An 11,934-nucleotide genomic window follows, 5' to 3' on the forward strand; every position below is an offset into this window, starting at 1 on the left:
TACGCCGAAGAGGCGTGGCGCAGCATACAGCAGGCTGCTGTAACTCATGTCCATGGAGTTCCACCAAAAAGCAAGACAGCAACTTATAATGACACGAAGGCTAAAGTGATTATTACTGAGAAGTTGTCCGTGTTATCACTGCGGCTCTCTCTCAGGCTCAGTCTCTGATGATGCATCAGATGATAGCAGTAACGTTACGGTAGAGTTAATCATACATAGCAACTCATTTACACAAAACATTTAAGTGAAAATAAAAAGACAAGAGACATATCTCGCCAATGAAATCTATATTTATTACTTTTCACGAATTAATTGTTTGTCACCGGTCTTTATTATTATTGTTTGTCACCGGTCTGCTTTAAAAGAGGGGGATGCAAATCTCTGCGGTTTGTACATGCTGAGATTTGCATCCCCCTGTTTCAGCACAAAATATGGTGGGGATGCAACTCTCACCAGGGATGCAGAATTCGGCATGACACTGGTTTGGTTCAAAGTGTGTGTCAGGAGTGAAATAATGGAGCTAATATATTGTTTTATAACTGCAGAGTGATGCACTTCATAATCTTTCATAATCGAAACAATGATTTTCCTCTGGTCAAGTTTGTAGGTGTGACTTGTGTCCTAGATCCTATAGTTATCAATACACAGAGACAAATATAACCAACCTATGTAGCCACCTATCTAGTCATCACTCCGACTCTCTCTCTCTGTCTCTCTCTCAGTGGATGTCAGTGATGTCGGGGAGCCTTCAGAGAACAGAGGAGCTTCTCCTCGTCCACAGCCTCCCACTGACAGTCAGACTGAAGGTAAAGCTATTCTCTGGCTCCCCCTGGCTGCCATGTTGGTCTTCTCACTGACCATTGTGTGTGGCTGTTAAAATGATGAACGATTTAAGGCGCTGACAGGGTTCTGCGCACCCTCGACTTGGAGCCTTGCTGCCGACTAGCGGCGACAGCGAGACTGTGCATACTCGAACATAACTCTGCGCGTTGGCTGCGGTACACGTCCAAAACACTAGGTGGCTTGTGGTACACTTATGTCCGTTACATATGACGTTATCATGTACAATACAATGTGATATAGACGAGTGACAACCGTAACACGGTTGTACTGTGATGTCCGCTCCAACAAGACTTAGTTTACTTGACACATACTTTTTCAATAAAAACACATTTATGCCATGACTTTACATAATGTAGGCTATATTTATGTTGCATCATGTGTGCTGTGATGTGCAGGAGCAGCAGGTAGCCTACAAGTTATAAATCTAAGCCTGTCCTGAATGAGCCGAGTGCTTGTTCACTATTCACTAACTATAAAGTTATGTGTATACAACATAAAGATCATGGAATTGGATGCTATCAGGAATGTCACCGATAGTTAACCTTCTATATTGTAGGCTAGGGAGACCGCATCAGCCTTGCTGAACAGATCTGTATTTGCCTGGCTGTAGGTTGAATTGCTTTATTCAGGCTGATCTGTGATGAGATATCCAAATTGGCATGAAGAGATGACAGCATGGAGCCTCAACCCGGACTGGATTGAGTGGATCGGAGTTTGGAAAGGAAGAATGTCATAGCATAACTGCAGTTCACCAATGACCAGAGTTGTGCATAATTCTACGCTTAAAAGGCGTGGTTAAGTGGTTAACGCCGGGTGTAGCGCCGAGGGGAAAATAGGGACTGCGCTGACCACGCCTACTAAATAGCGCTTAGCCTGGCGTTAAACGCTATTTTAAGGCCAGGGGGAAGATAGGGCTCTAGGTGTTTGTCTGAGGTCAAAGGTCAGAGCAGAGGCTAGCCGTGTGTCTGATGTCAAATATCAGAAGTCATAACTGAAATAAGTCCAGTTTGAACACAGAGCCAGCTGTGAGCATTTGGTAATATGAGGGCATTTGGCAAGCTGAGTGCCGGTGTTATGCCGAACTCTGGCATCCCCGGCAAGAATTGCATCCCCCACCTTGTGGGAGCACATTGTAATGATTTCTATGGCAAAGTACTGTTTAAAATATATAGGGCTCTATCTTCCCAAAAGCGCTAATTTAGCGTTTTTGCTCGTTTAACGCCGTGCGGTAGGGCTGCACGATATATCGTTTACACATCGTCATGGCGATGTGCGCATGTGCAATAGTCACATCGCAGGACGTGCGATGTCAAAAGCAAATGAACTCGTCATGTTGCTTGATAAACTCTCACTTTAGGGGTAGTCTACTGAGTGAAATGGCTCTCTCAAAGGAGAGAGACGCCCCACTACTGTACTCACTCATTTAGTGCTTAGCTTCAACACAACAAACATGCACATAGAGCTCAATTGAATTACTTTTGCTCATGTTGCGTTGCTGACAGTCGCCCGTCTGTAAACGATGTGATTGCGGAGGCGGATGCGTCCACAGTTTGCATCGCACTAGCTTACAGCAGGCTGTTGTAACTCATGTCCATGGAGTTCCACCAAAAAGCAAGACAGCAACTTATAATGACACGAAGGCTAAAGTGATTATTACTGAGAAGTTGACCGTGTTATCACTGCGGCTCTCTCTCAGGCTCAGTCTCTGATGATGCATCAGATGATAGCAGTAACGTTACGGTAGAGTTATTCATACATAGCAACTCATTTACACAAAACATTTAAGTGAAAATAAAAAGACAAGAGACATATCTCGCCAATGAAATCTATATTTATTACTTTTCACAAATGAATTGTTTGTCACCGGTCTGCTGCATGTCAATCCTCGTCTCTCTAGTCTGTACTGCGGTGCGCTCCAAAACCGGAACTCCCCAGATGCGGAGCGTACCACTTGGTAGTTTCTGGAGGGGGTTTCTGGGGGGTCAGACCAAGTGTGTAAAGTGACAGGGGTGTTTCACTGTTGATTTATTGAAACATTATTTAATACCTTTGAGTAGAAAATTAAAATTAAAACAGCTGACCTCAGGCTCATTTAACGTCACAACATGCATTTACATCTTGTGATGTAAATGCATCACAATGAAATCTAATGTTTTTCTGCAAATAGCATCATTGGGAGGTAGATTCTGGCATTCAATATTAGGGGTGGGCAATATATAAATTTTATATCAATCTTGTGATATGAGACTATATATGGTCTTAGATGTTGGATATGGTAATATGGTAATACGGCATAAATGTTCTCTTTCCCTGGCTTTAAAAGCTGCATTACACTAAGTGAAATGTAGGCTAGTGACATTTTAAAGTAGAATCACTCACTTTTTCATGTATGTAAGTCATGGAAATCCATTGGTCAAAATGTGTATGAACCCTGATAGATGGCACTCTGACGCCTACCAGTGGGCCACAGCCCAGTGGTTGAGAAACATTAAAATACCTAATTTCACCTCCAAAATCAGATGGACTCCTCTACAAAATCACCCCAATCATTATTTTCTTTAAAATAGAGCTATTCTGGTAATCTGGTGAAAATCTCTGTATTTTCTCATATCGCAATATATATCGCAGGCGGGGGAAATATCGCAATGTCAGTTTATTCCAATATCGTGCAGCCCTACCGTGTGCAATGCAAATTGGGGGCGGACACAAGCGCATGCCTGACCTGTAATAATTGTACTGGGCATTGGCTGCCAGAAGCCAAAGCAGGCGTTTCAGCGCTAAAATGTGGTGATAGATGGCATTATGCTATCGTCAGCAGCGCGCAATTACTTTGCACTAAGACCTTCGAAAAGGACCTCTTACGCGCAAATACCTCTCTGCGCTGGGTGCACTGCACGGAGATTACGGCTGCGCTCCCAGCGCAGAGAGGTATTTGCGCAGTGGAAAGTGGAATTTCTTTTGGATATGTCATGCACAGCCTTGCCACGCCAAGACATCAAATTATGCTGCTAAAATTGGGTATTAGCAGATAATTCAGTGAGGCAATCAACAATAACTCACTGAGAAGCTTTTATCACATCGCAAAGAGGGAAATGAATTGAGAAAACTTGTTGGACAATGGACATAGGCTATTTACCTTCATAAGCCGGAGGGTCGTTGGCACCACAGACAATCTGTCAATAAGCTCTCTCTGTCCTCGCACGAGTGAGTACACTCTGGTAGTTAAGACCGCCCAAATCCCGTTTGCGCAGGCATTTTGGGGCGCAGATGATTTTGGCACGGCTCTAATTTGCCCTTGTGACACCTGCCGTGAACCTTTCCGCATCCCGGCCGAGAATTGCATTCCCAACATATTTCGGGGCTGTTTTAACTTAGAAATCAGGGACGTCACATCTACCAGACAATTACTGTATATCACTTTTAAACAGTTACATTTCTGTATAAATTATTACAAGTATAGTGCCGTGAGGTGGGGATGCTTTTTTTTGCTGATTGGCGGGGGAGCAAAACTCGGCAGAACACCTGGTGGACGGCGCAAGGCTGGATGCTATCTTCCCTGCATTAAGGCAAACAGGTGTGCAAAGCGCTATTAGGGGATAGCGCCTGTCGGAAGATAGAGCCCAGCATCTTCTTTGTGGGTGCTGATGAGAAACAATCTGACATCGATAGTTAATCAAGTTATTTCACCATATTTTGTGCTGTTTTGACTTACTAAATCAGGGTACAATAGAGCTCAACAGTCACATGACTTTTCGTGACGTGAGTTCCGCATTAATTTTCTCCATAGACATTTCGATGTCTATGGGATGCAAATCTCTGCGGTTTGTACCTGCTGAGATTTGCATCCCCCTGTTTCAGCACAAAATATGGTGGGGATGCAATTCTCACCAGGGATGCAGAATTCGGCATTACACCGGTTTGGTTCAAAGTGTGTGTCAGGAGTGAAATAATGGAGCTAATACATTGTTTTATAACTGCAGAGTGATGCACTTCATAATCTTTCATAATCAAGACATAGATTTTCCTCTGGTCAAGTTTGTAGGTGTGACTTGTGTCCTAGATCCTATAGTTATCAATACACACAGACAAATATAACCAACCTATGTAGCCACCTATCTAGTCATCACTCCGACATGGTATTGTCGCCTACACATAATTTTGTCTTTGTTTATCTATGTAGATTTGTTCATGTTGCAGCCGAAAACTCAGAAAAATCTGCCTTGATCTGAAAAATGTGCTGCAATTTCACTCAGTGAAATTTTGACGTCAATATTCACAGTTGCATTGATTGATTATAGGTTTGGAAAAAATATGATTGACGTGTGAATTAATGGCACAAAGGAATTACTCTTGGTGTGTAAAGGACCTTTATTCATGTGAGAGACTCAGATGAAAACTAAACATGATGAATGTTCACTTCCTTCAGTTCTTCAGTATAAATGTAAAGAGTTGTGGGATGAATAGGAGCTATTGGCTGGTTGGCTGGTGTTAAATTCAAGCCCTTTTAAAGTTTCTCTCTCTCTCTGTCTCTCTCTCAGTGGATGTCAGTGATGTCGGGGAGCCTTCAGAGAACAGAGGAGCTTCTCCTCGTCCGCAGCCTCCCACTGACAGTCAGACTGAAGGTAAAGCTATTCTCTGGCTCCCCCTGGCTGCCATGTTGGTCTTCTCACTGACCATTGTGTGTGGCTGTTAAAATGATGAACGATTGAAGGCGCTGACAGGGTTCTGCGCACCCTCGACTTGGAGCCTTGCCGCCGACTAGCGGCGACAGCGAGACTGTGCATACTCGAACGTAACTCGGAGCGTTGGCTGCGGTACACGTCCAAAACACTAGGTGGCTTGTGGTACACTTACAGTATGTCCGTTACATATGACGTTATCGTGTCGTTTACCAAGAACTTGCAATTATGTCGGTGGGGGGACATTTTATTGTCCCTCCATTTCAAAACTCATTCCGGTGAGCCTGCAGAAGGCTTTGCTAGATGAGGGACAAGCACTGTTAAATAAGGAAATGGCATTTCCTCATTCCTCACAAGTATTTCATGTGCGCGGCCCAAGGCAACGGCCAATCACAGCTCTCGTGCTGGTCACGTCACGTCCGCGTTGATGCAGCGGAGTCACATTTTCGAGGAGCTGCACGCCCCCTCCACCGAGCTGCGCCCATAGGACACCCAGTAATGGTGACCCCCTCGGCGCAGTTAGTGCCGGCGATTTCGCGTGAGCATAATTTGCGCTTTAGTTCATACAGTATCTTTCTTTTACTTGATGTCACAGCTCCTGAAAGCCTTATAAACTACATAAGATTATATGAGAAGGCGGGTATTATGAACTATAGAGACACTGTGGAGCACGTCATCATTCAGAAACCACGCCCTAAACAGGGGAAAGCAAGCCCCCCCCCCCCACCCCCCTTCCCCAATCCTGGCGTTCTCCTGTGTCACGTGCATGGTTGTGTGTTGCACACAAAGATCATACAGAAGTTGAACACTCCAACTTACTTCCTTGACAGCTACATGTAGATCCACATTTTTCTTCTAGCCAATTCTCAATGGCTTCCTTGTTTTGCTCGGGAGATGAGAGAGCTCTGTAACTTTCTGCATGCCAGTGGAGATAGAGCCAAAGATATCTTCTATGATATCCTGAAGTAACAGGGGAAGTTTCTTATGGTGGACCTCAACCAAGAAGGTTACAATAATATAATGTCTATATATAGGTACAACATACAGTAGGTACTTTACAGTAATATAATGTCTATATATAGGTACAACATAGGTACTTTACAGGTATTAAACAGCTCTGGTCATGTGACAATTCACATGAAACATGTGACACTGCACATATTTGATTGAGCCACTTTGTTACGTCAATATTTGCAGTAAATCTATTATATCTATAAACAATTTGACATTGATAGTTTATGAAGTTATTTCACCATATTCTGTGCTGTTTTGACTTACAAAATCGGGGTAGAATAGAGCTGGAGGGTGAGGGTCTCCCCTGGGTCCTTGAGGCCGAATTTGGTGCTCAAAATCCGGGTAGAGGTGACCTCCAGGCCTGGGTCTCTCCTGGCTCATGGAGGCCGACTTTGCTGCTTAAAATCAGGGTAGAGGTGACCTTAAGGCCTGGGGGTCTGTCTTGCCTCATGGAAGCTGAATTTGCTCCTTTAAAAGAGGGCGATACAAATCTCTGCGGTTTGTACCTGCTGAGATTTGCATCCCCCTGTTTCAGCACAAAATATGGAGGGGATGCAATTCTCACCAGGGATGCAGAATTCATCATTACACTGGTTTGGTTCAAAGTGTGTGTCAGGAGTGAAATAATGGAGCTAATATATTGTTTTATAACTGCAGAGTGATGCACTTGATAATCTTTCATAATCAAGACATTGATTTTCCTCTGGTCAAGTTTGTAGGTGTGACTTGTGTCCTTATAGTTATCAATAAACACAGACAAATATAACCAACCTATGTAGCCACCTATCTAGTCATCACTCCAACATGCTATTGTGGCCTACACATTATTTTGTCTTTGTTTAGCTATGTAGATTTGTTCATGTTGCAGGCGAAAACTCAAAAGAAATCTGCCTTGATCTGAAAAAATGTGCTGCAATTTCACAATATGCACGGTTGCATTAATTGATATAGGTTTGAAAAATATGATTGACATGTGAATTAATCGCACAAATGAATCACTCTTGGTGTGTAAAGGACCTTTATTCATGTGAGAGACTCAGATGAAAACTAAACATGATGAATGTTCACTTCCTTCAGTTCTTCAGTATAAATGTAAAGAGTTGTTGGATGAATAGGAGCTATTGGCTGGTTTGCTGGTGTTAAATTCAAGCCCTTTTAAAGTTTATCTCTCTCTCTCTCAGTGGATGTCAGTGATGTCAGGGAGCCTTCAGAGAACAGAGGAGCTTCCAGTCAGCCACAGCCACAGTCTCCTCCTCTTCCTCAGCATCCCACTGACAGCAGTCAGACTGAAGGTAAAGCTATTCTCTGGCTCCCCCTGGCTGCTATGTTGGTCGTCTCACTGACCATTGTGTGTGGCTGTTAAAATGCTGAACGATTTAGTTCATACAGTATGTTTCTTTTACTTGATGTCACAGCTCCTGAAAGCCTTATAAACTACATCAGATTATATGACCCATGAGAAGGAGGTTATTATGAACTATAGGGAGAGGGAAGAAGAACTGGACGGACAAACATCTTTATTTGTCACACGACAACACACCCATGTGGCCAGCCACACACACACACACACACACACACACACACACACACACACACACACACACACACACACACACACACACGGAATGCGTGCAGCAGCTCGGGTAGCCAGTGACCAAGATGAAAGCTTAAGACAAGCGAGTTCAATCGATACTTCTTGTAGGTGTTTTAGGTCCAGATGACATTTCAGCTAATCTCCATAAACAGATATCTGCATTATGAGAATTGTCTCTCAACTCCAACTCCATTCTGGCATCTCAGGTTGCTATCTGACAATGCCAGAAGAGGAAGTCTTGGCCCGGATGTCCGCTCTACACGGAAAACCCTGAAATATTGGCTGTTGCCCCCAGCATCTATTAGTCATCAGAGCGATAAGATTACGGGGTTCTGAAACTGAGACAAGGCTTCCTCGTTCTGTGGTTCTTGTGCTAAGTGTAGGAACACTTCTGACCTCTGGATCTCTGAATTTTGACTCTGGAATTTCATCTGATGGCAGCTTCATTTCATAAGAACTTGTATTCCGGTGAGCCAGGTAGATGTCAGAAGCTCACTGGGAGTGAAGTGCAGTCAGCAGGATTCTCATTGGTTCAGATGTATCTCCATTCAAGAGGAGCTGAGCTGAGCTGAAACTTCTGAAAGCGATTAGCCACAAAACTTTTTATATATCCTAAGAGCACTTTAGAGTTGCTCCAGAAGAACTTCTCAGCATCAGTAGATTCTAATTCCTGATTGGATGCTGCTCATCTTCACAGAAAAAACTGCAGCTGTCAATTCCAGACACATGTGTGAGAACATGATTTTCCTACAACTAGAGCGCAGTGAACATCTCCCTCTTCATTTTGAAGTCTCATGTATGAAGACTGACCAACACTGACCATAGCTCTTCATGCTGGCATCTGAGAAATGATGCAGCTCCATCTTTCAGACCTTCCAAATTTCCACAATCCTGAGAGGATTGTACAAAGAGGCCACCATAGTCAAAATGCCACTGTGTTTTGCAGGCTGATCCTTGGGGCTAGAGGGGTCGGGACTCCCATGGGTCCCGCTGGACCCAACGCAAATCTTGCGGGAATGGGCTGTAATCAGGTTGGCACGGGCGGTCATCAAATAAACAGCGGGTCCCACGATTTCAGTCTCTCCTGGTTTACTGCCGAGTAAGCCCTCATTCACACAGGATGCCGAACGTAAGCAGAACTGAAGCTTGAAGCAGGCACAAGCTGAAGGTACGCCTTACCGTTCACACAAGACGCCTTGTCTTTTCCTTCATGCCTGCGGCGGCGCGGCTTCACGCTTGGAAATTCGGCGTCAATCCTGAATGATCGCTTCGGTGTGGCGTGAGCGTGGCTTCGGCAAGGCGTCAGCCGCAAGGCAGTTGAAATTGAGGTTTACATAAAAAATCCTCCAAGGCACTTGGTTCAAAGTGTTGCAAAGTGGAAATAGTTTCCAACAATCCAATTTGCCATTTTCAGCGTGTAGCAACGAGCTAGCGTGTAGGTTTCTGCCGTTAGCTTGCTAGCTAGTTCGTGCTTTTGTTTTAACTGAGGGCACTATTTACAGCGACACACAGGGAGGAGGGAGCGGAAGCCGCTCTGATTGACATGGTCGGAGCCAATGACAGAGCTTGTAATAAGCGGGGAGCGGACATCCGGCAGCGACTGAAACTGTCGCTCCAATGGGGAGCAGCTGTAGAGCAGGGGAGGGTTTATACCAGTAGCCTGTTTCCGTGCAGCCAGACGACTCTCACGGAAGGGAGGGGAGGCTGGCCAGCGAGACTAGACCTGTTCTGAACACAATACATTTCTATATATGGCAGCAGCACCGTGGAATAGGCTTCCAGTAGAAATAAAAACTAAAAACTAGTCAGTCTTACCTCAGTTTTAAAAATAAATGTGGTAAATGGATGGCTGAACAGGTTTTATGTAGGACTTTGGAATGTATACTTTTTATGTCATGTTTGTGTGTATATATAATATTATGTACTGATGCCTTCTTTGTTGTATTGTGGTGTCTGTCTGAGACCAAGGACCACGATGGAAACAAGTCTGACTTTGTTCTGTCTATCTGTGGTGTTTTAATGAGATTTAATGAGACGTCTTTTTGTTTCATGTGTTTTTAACAAATCAATCAATCAATCAATCAATCAAAACCAATCTTGGTTGAGCTCCTCGACCAAGAAGATTACAAAAATATCATGTCTATATATAGAGTATTTACTTTTACTTTATTTATTTATTTATTTATTTAATAAATTAGTCATTTTGATTTCCTTTCTCCTCAGGGGTGCGCTTTGTGGAGAAACACCGGTCTGAGCTGATCCAGAGAGTGAGAAACGTAAACCCAATCTTGGATGAGCTCCTGAGAAAGGGTGTTATCGACCAAGAACGCTACGATCTTGTCAGATCTAAATCTGTCACTCAGGAGCAGATGAGAGAGCTCTATACCTTTCTGCATGGCAGTGGAGATAGAGCCAAAGATATCTTCTATGATATCCTGAAGAAACAGGAGAAGTTTCTTATGGTGGACCTCAACAAAGAAGGTTACAATAATATAATGTCTATATATAGGTACAACACAGTAATATAATGTCTATATATAGGTACAACATAGGTACTTTACAGGTATTAAACAGCTCTGGTCATGTGACAATTCACATGAAACATGTGACACTGCACATATTTGATTGAGACACTTTGTTATGTCAATATTTGCAGGAAATCTATTGATACCTCCTTCAGTGACATTTTTAGAGCCTTATAAGCAAAAATGTTTTTTACGGGTGGGATTAAATTGAATGCAGCAGCCTTTAAACAGCACTACATTAGGAAAACATGATGTGATTTTTAAGAGAGCCCAGTTCAATTAAGTACTGCGGGACCCCGCCTTTTGTTATAGCAGGCGGGAGCGGGTGGTAATAACGTGGCTTGCAGGCGGTCAATAACACACACATTGTGGGAGCGGGCGGTAATGATCAGAAATCCAGTGGGAGCGGCTGGCTACTGCCCATGTCTCGGGAGGAAGCATGGAGCCAGTTTCGGCTCTCCCCAGATCTATATCTTAACACATTGAGTGCCAGCGACGCCATATGGCGTCATTAGAAATTTACCGTAGAGTGCCAGCGACGCCAAATGGCGTCAATAACTCGAAATTGTTTTTTTGACGGGGGGGTGTCCATCTCAGCTTCTTACATCGCCTCTTACAATATCAGAGGTATTGAATGTGTCTAACCTATTTTACAGAACCCTTAGGTGGCGACAGCGCTCTCCAGATGAGAGAACGTGGAGTAAAACACAGAAGAAGTCATTGGGGAAAAGGAAATCGCATCGCATCCGTCCGTATGCAGCGGCTTCATTGAAGCATTAACGTTTAGCTGTGCCCCTGCAGCAGCCAATCTGCTATCACAATTGAGCACCTCGGTGTCTGCTGCAACAGCCTCCGTGTCCGCTGCAACACCCATTTGCATGATCAGCCGTGGATTTGTTATTATTCTCAACTTGAAGCATGGGAGCTGGTACACGCGGCTGTAAAAAAGCTGAATCTAGCGGACTTTTTCAGTGCTGAGCACAGGCAGAGAAAACAGCAGAGCAGACACTCCTCCCACAACGGGGGGGGGGGGGGGGGGAGGAGGAGGGGGGGGAGGTGGGGCACGCAGAGCAGCACACACTGACCCAGACAGCAGGACAGGGTTGGCAAACGCAAGCCAGAATATCCGATGCCCACCAGCAGCAAAAGATCAGCAAGAAGCTGCAACCAGCAGCGCACGCAGGGGCCAGCGCTGCTGGTTTCAGCTAAAAATATTATTCTTCCAAACAAAATTCCCTTGCCTTCACTGTTTTATTGAAGGAAATTATTTTTGAGGTGT

At 44.2% G+C, this 11,934-nt stretch overlaps 1 long non-coding RNA gene across 1 annotated transcript; it reads left to right on the plus strand.

The window, feature by feature from the left end:
* Positions 1-720: 720 nt before the first annotated feature.
* LOC310771122 lies at positions 721-7,790 on the plus strand. The gene is made up of 3 exons (XR_014552384.1): positions 721-806; positions 5,382-5,465; positions 7,718-7,790. It is a non-coding gene; the product is annotated as an uncharacterized lncRNA (long non-coding RNA).
* The last annotated feature ends 4,144 nt before the right edge of the window (positions 7,791-11,934 follow it).

The sequence above is a fragment of the Poromitra crassiceps genome (genome assembly GCF_964638095.1).
Source record: "Poromitra crassiceps genome assembly, contig: HAP1_SCAFFOLD_366, whole genome shotgun sequence".
In the NCBI taxonomy this organism is placed as follows: domain Eukaryota; kingdom Metazoa; phylum Chordata; class Actinopteri; order Beryciformes; family Melamphaidae; genus Poromitra; species Poromitra crassiceps.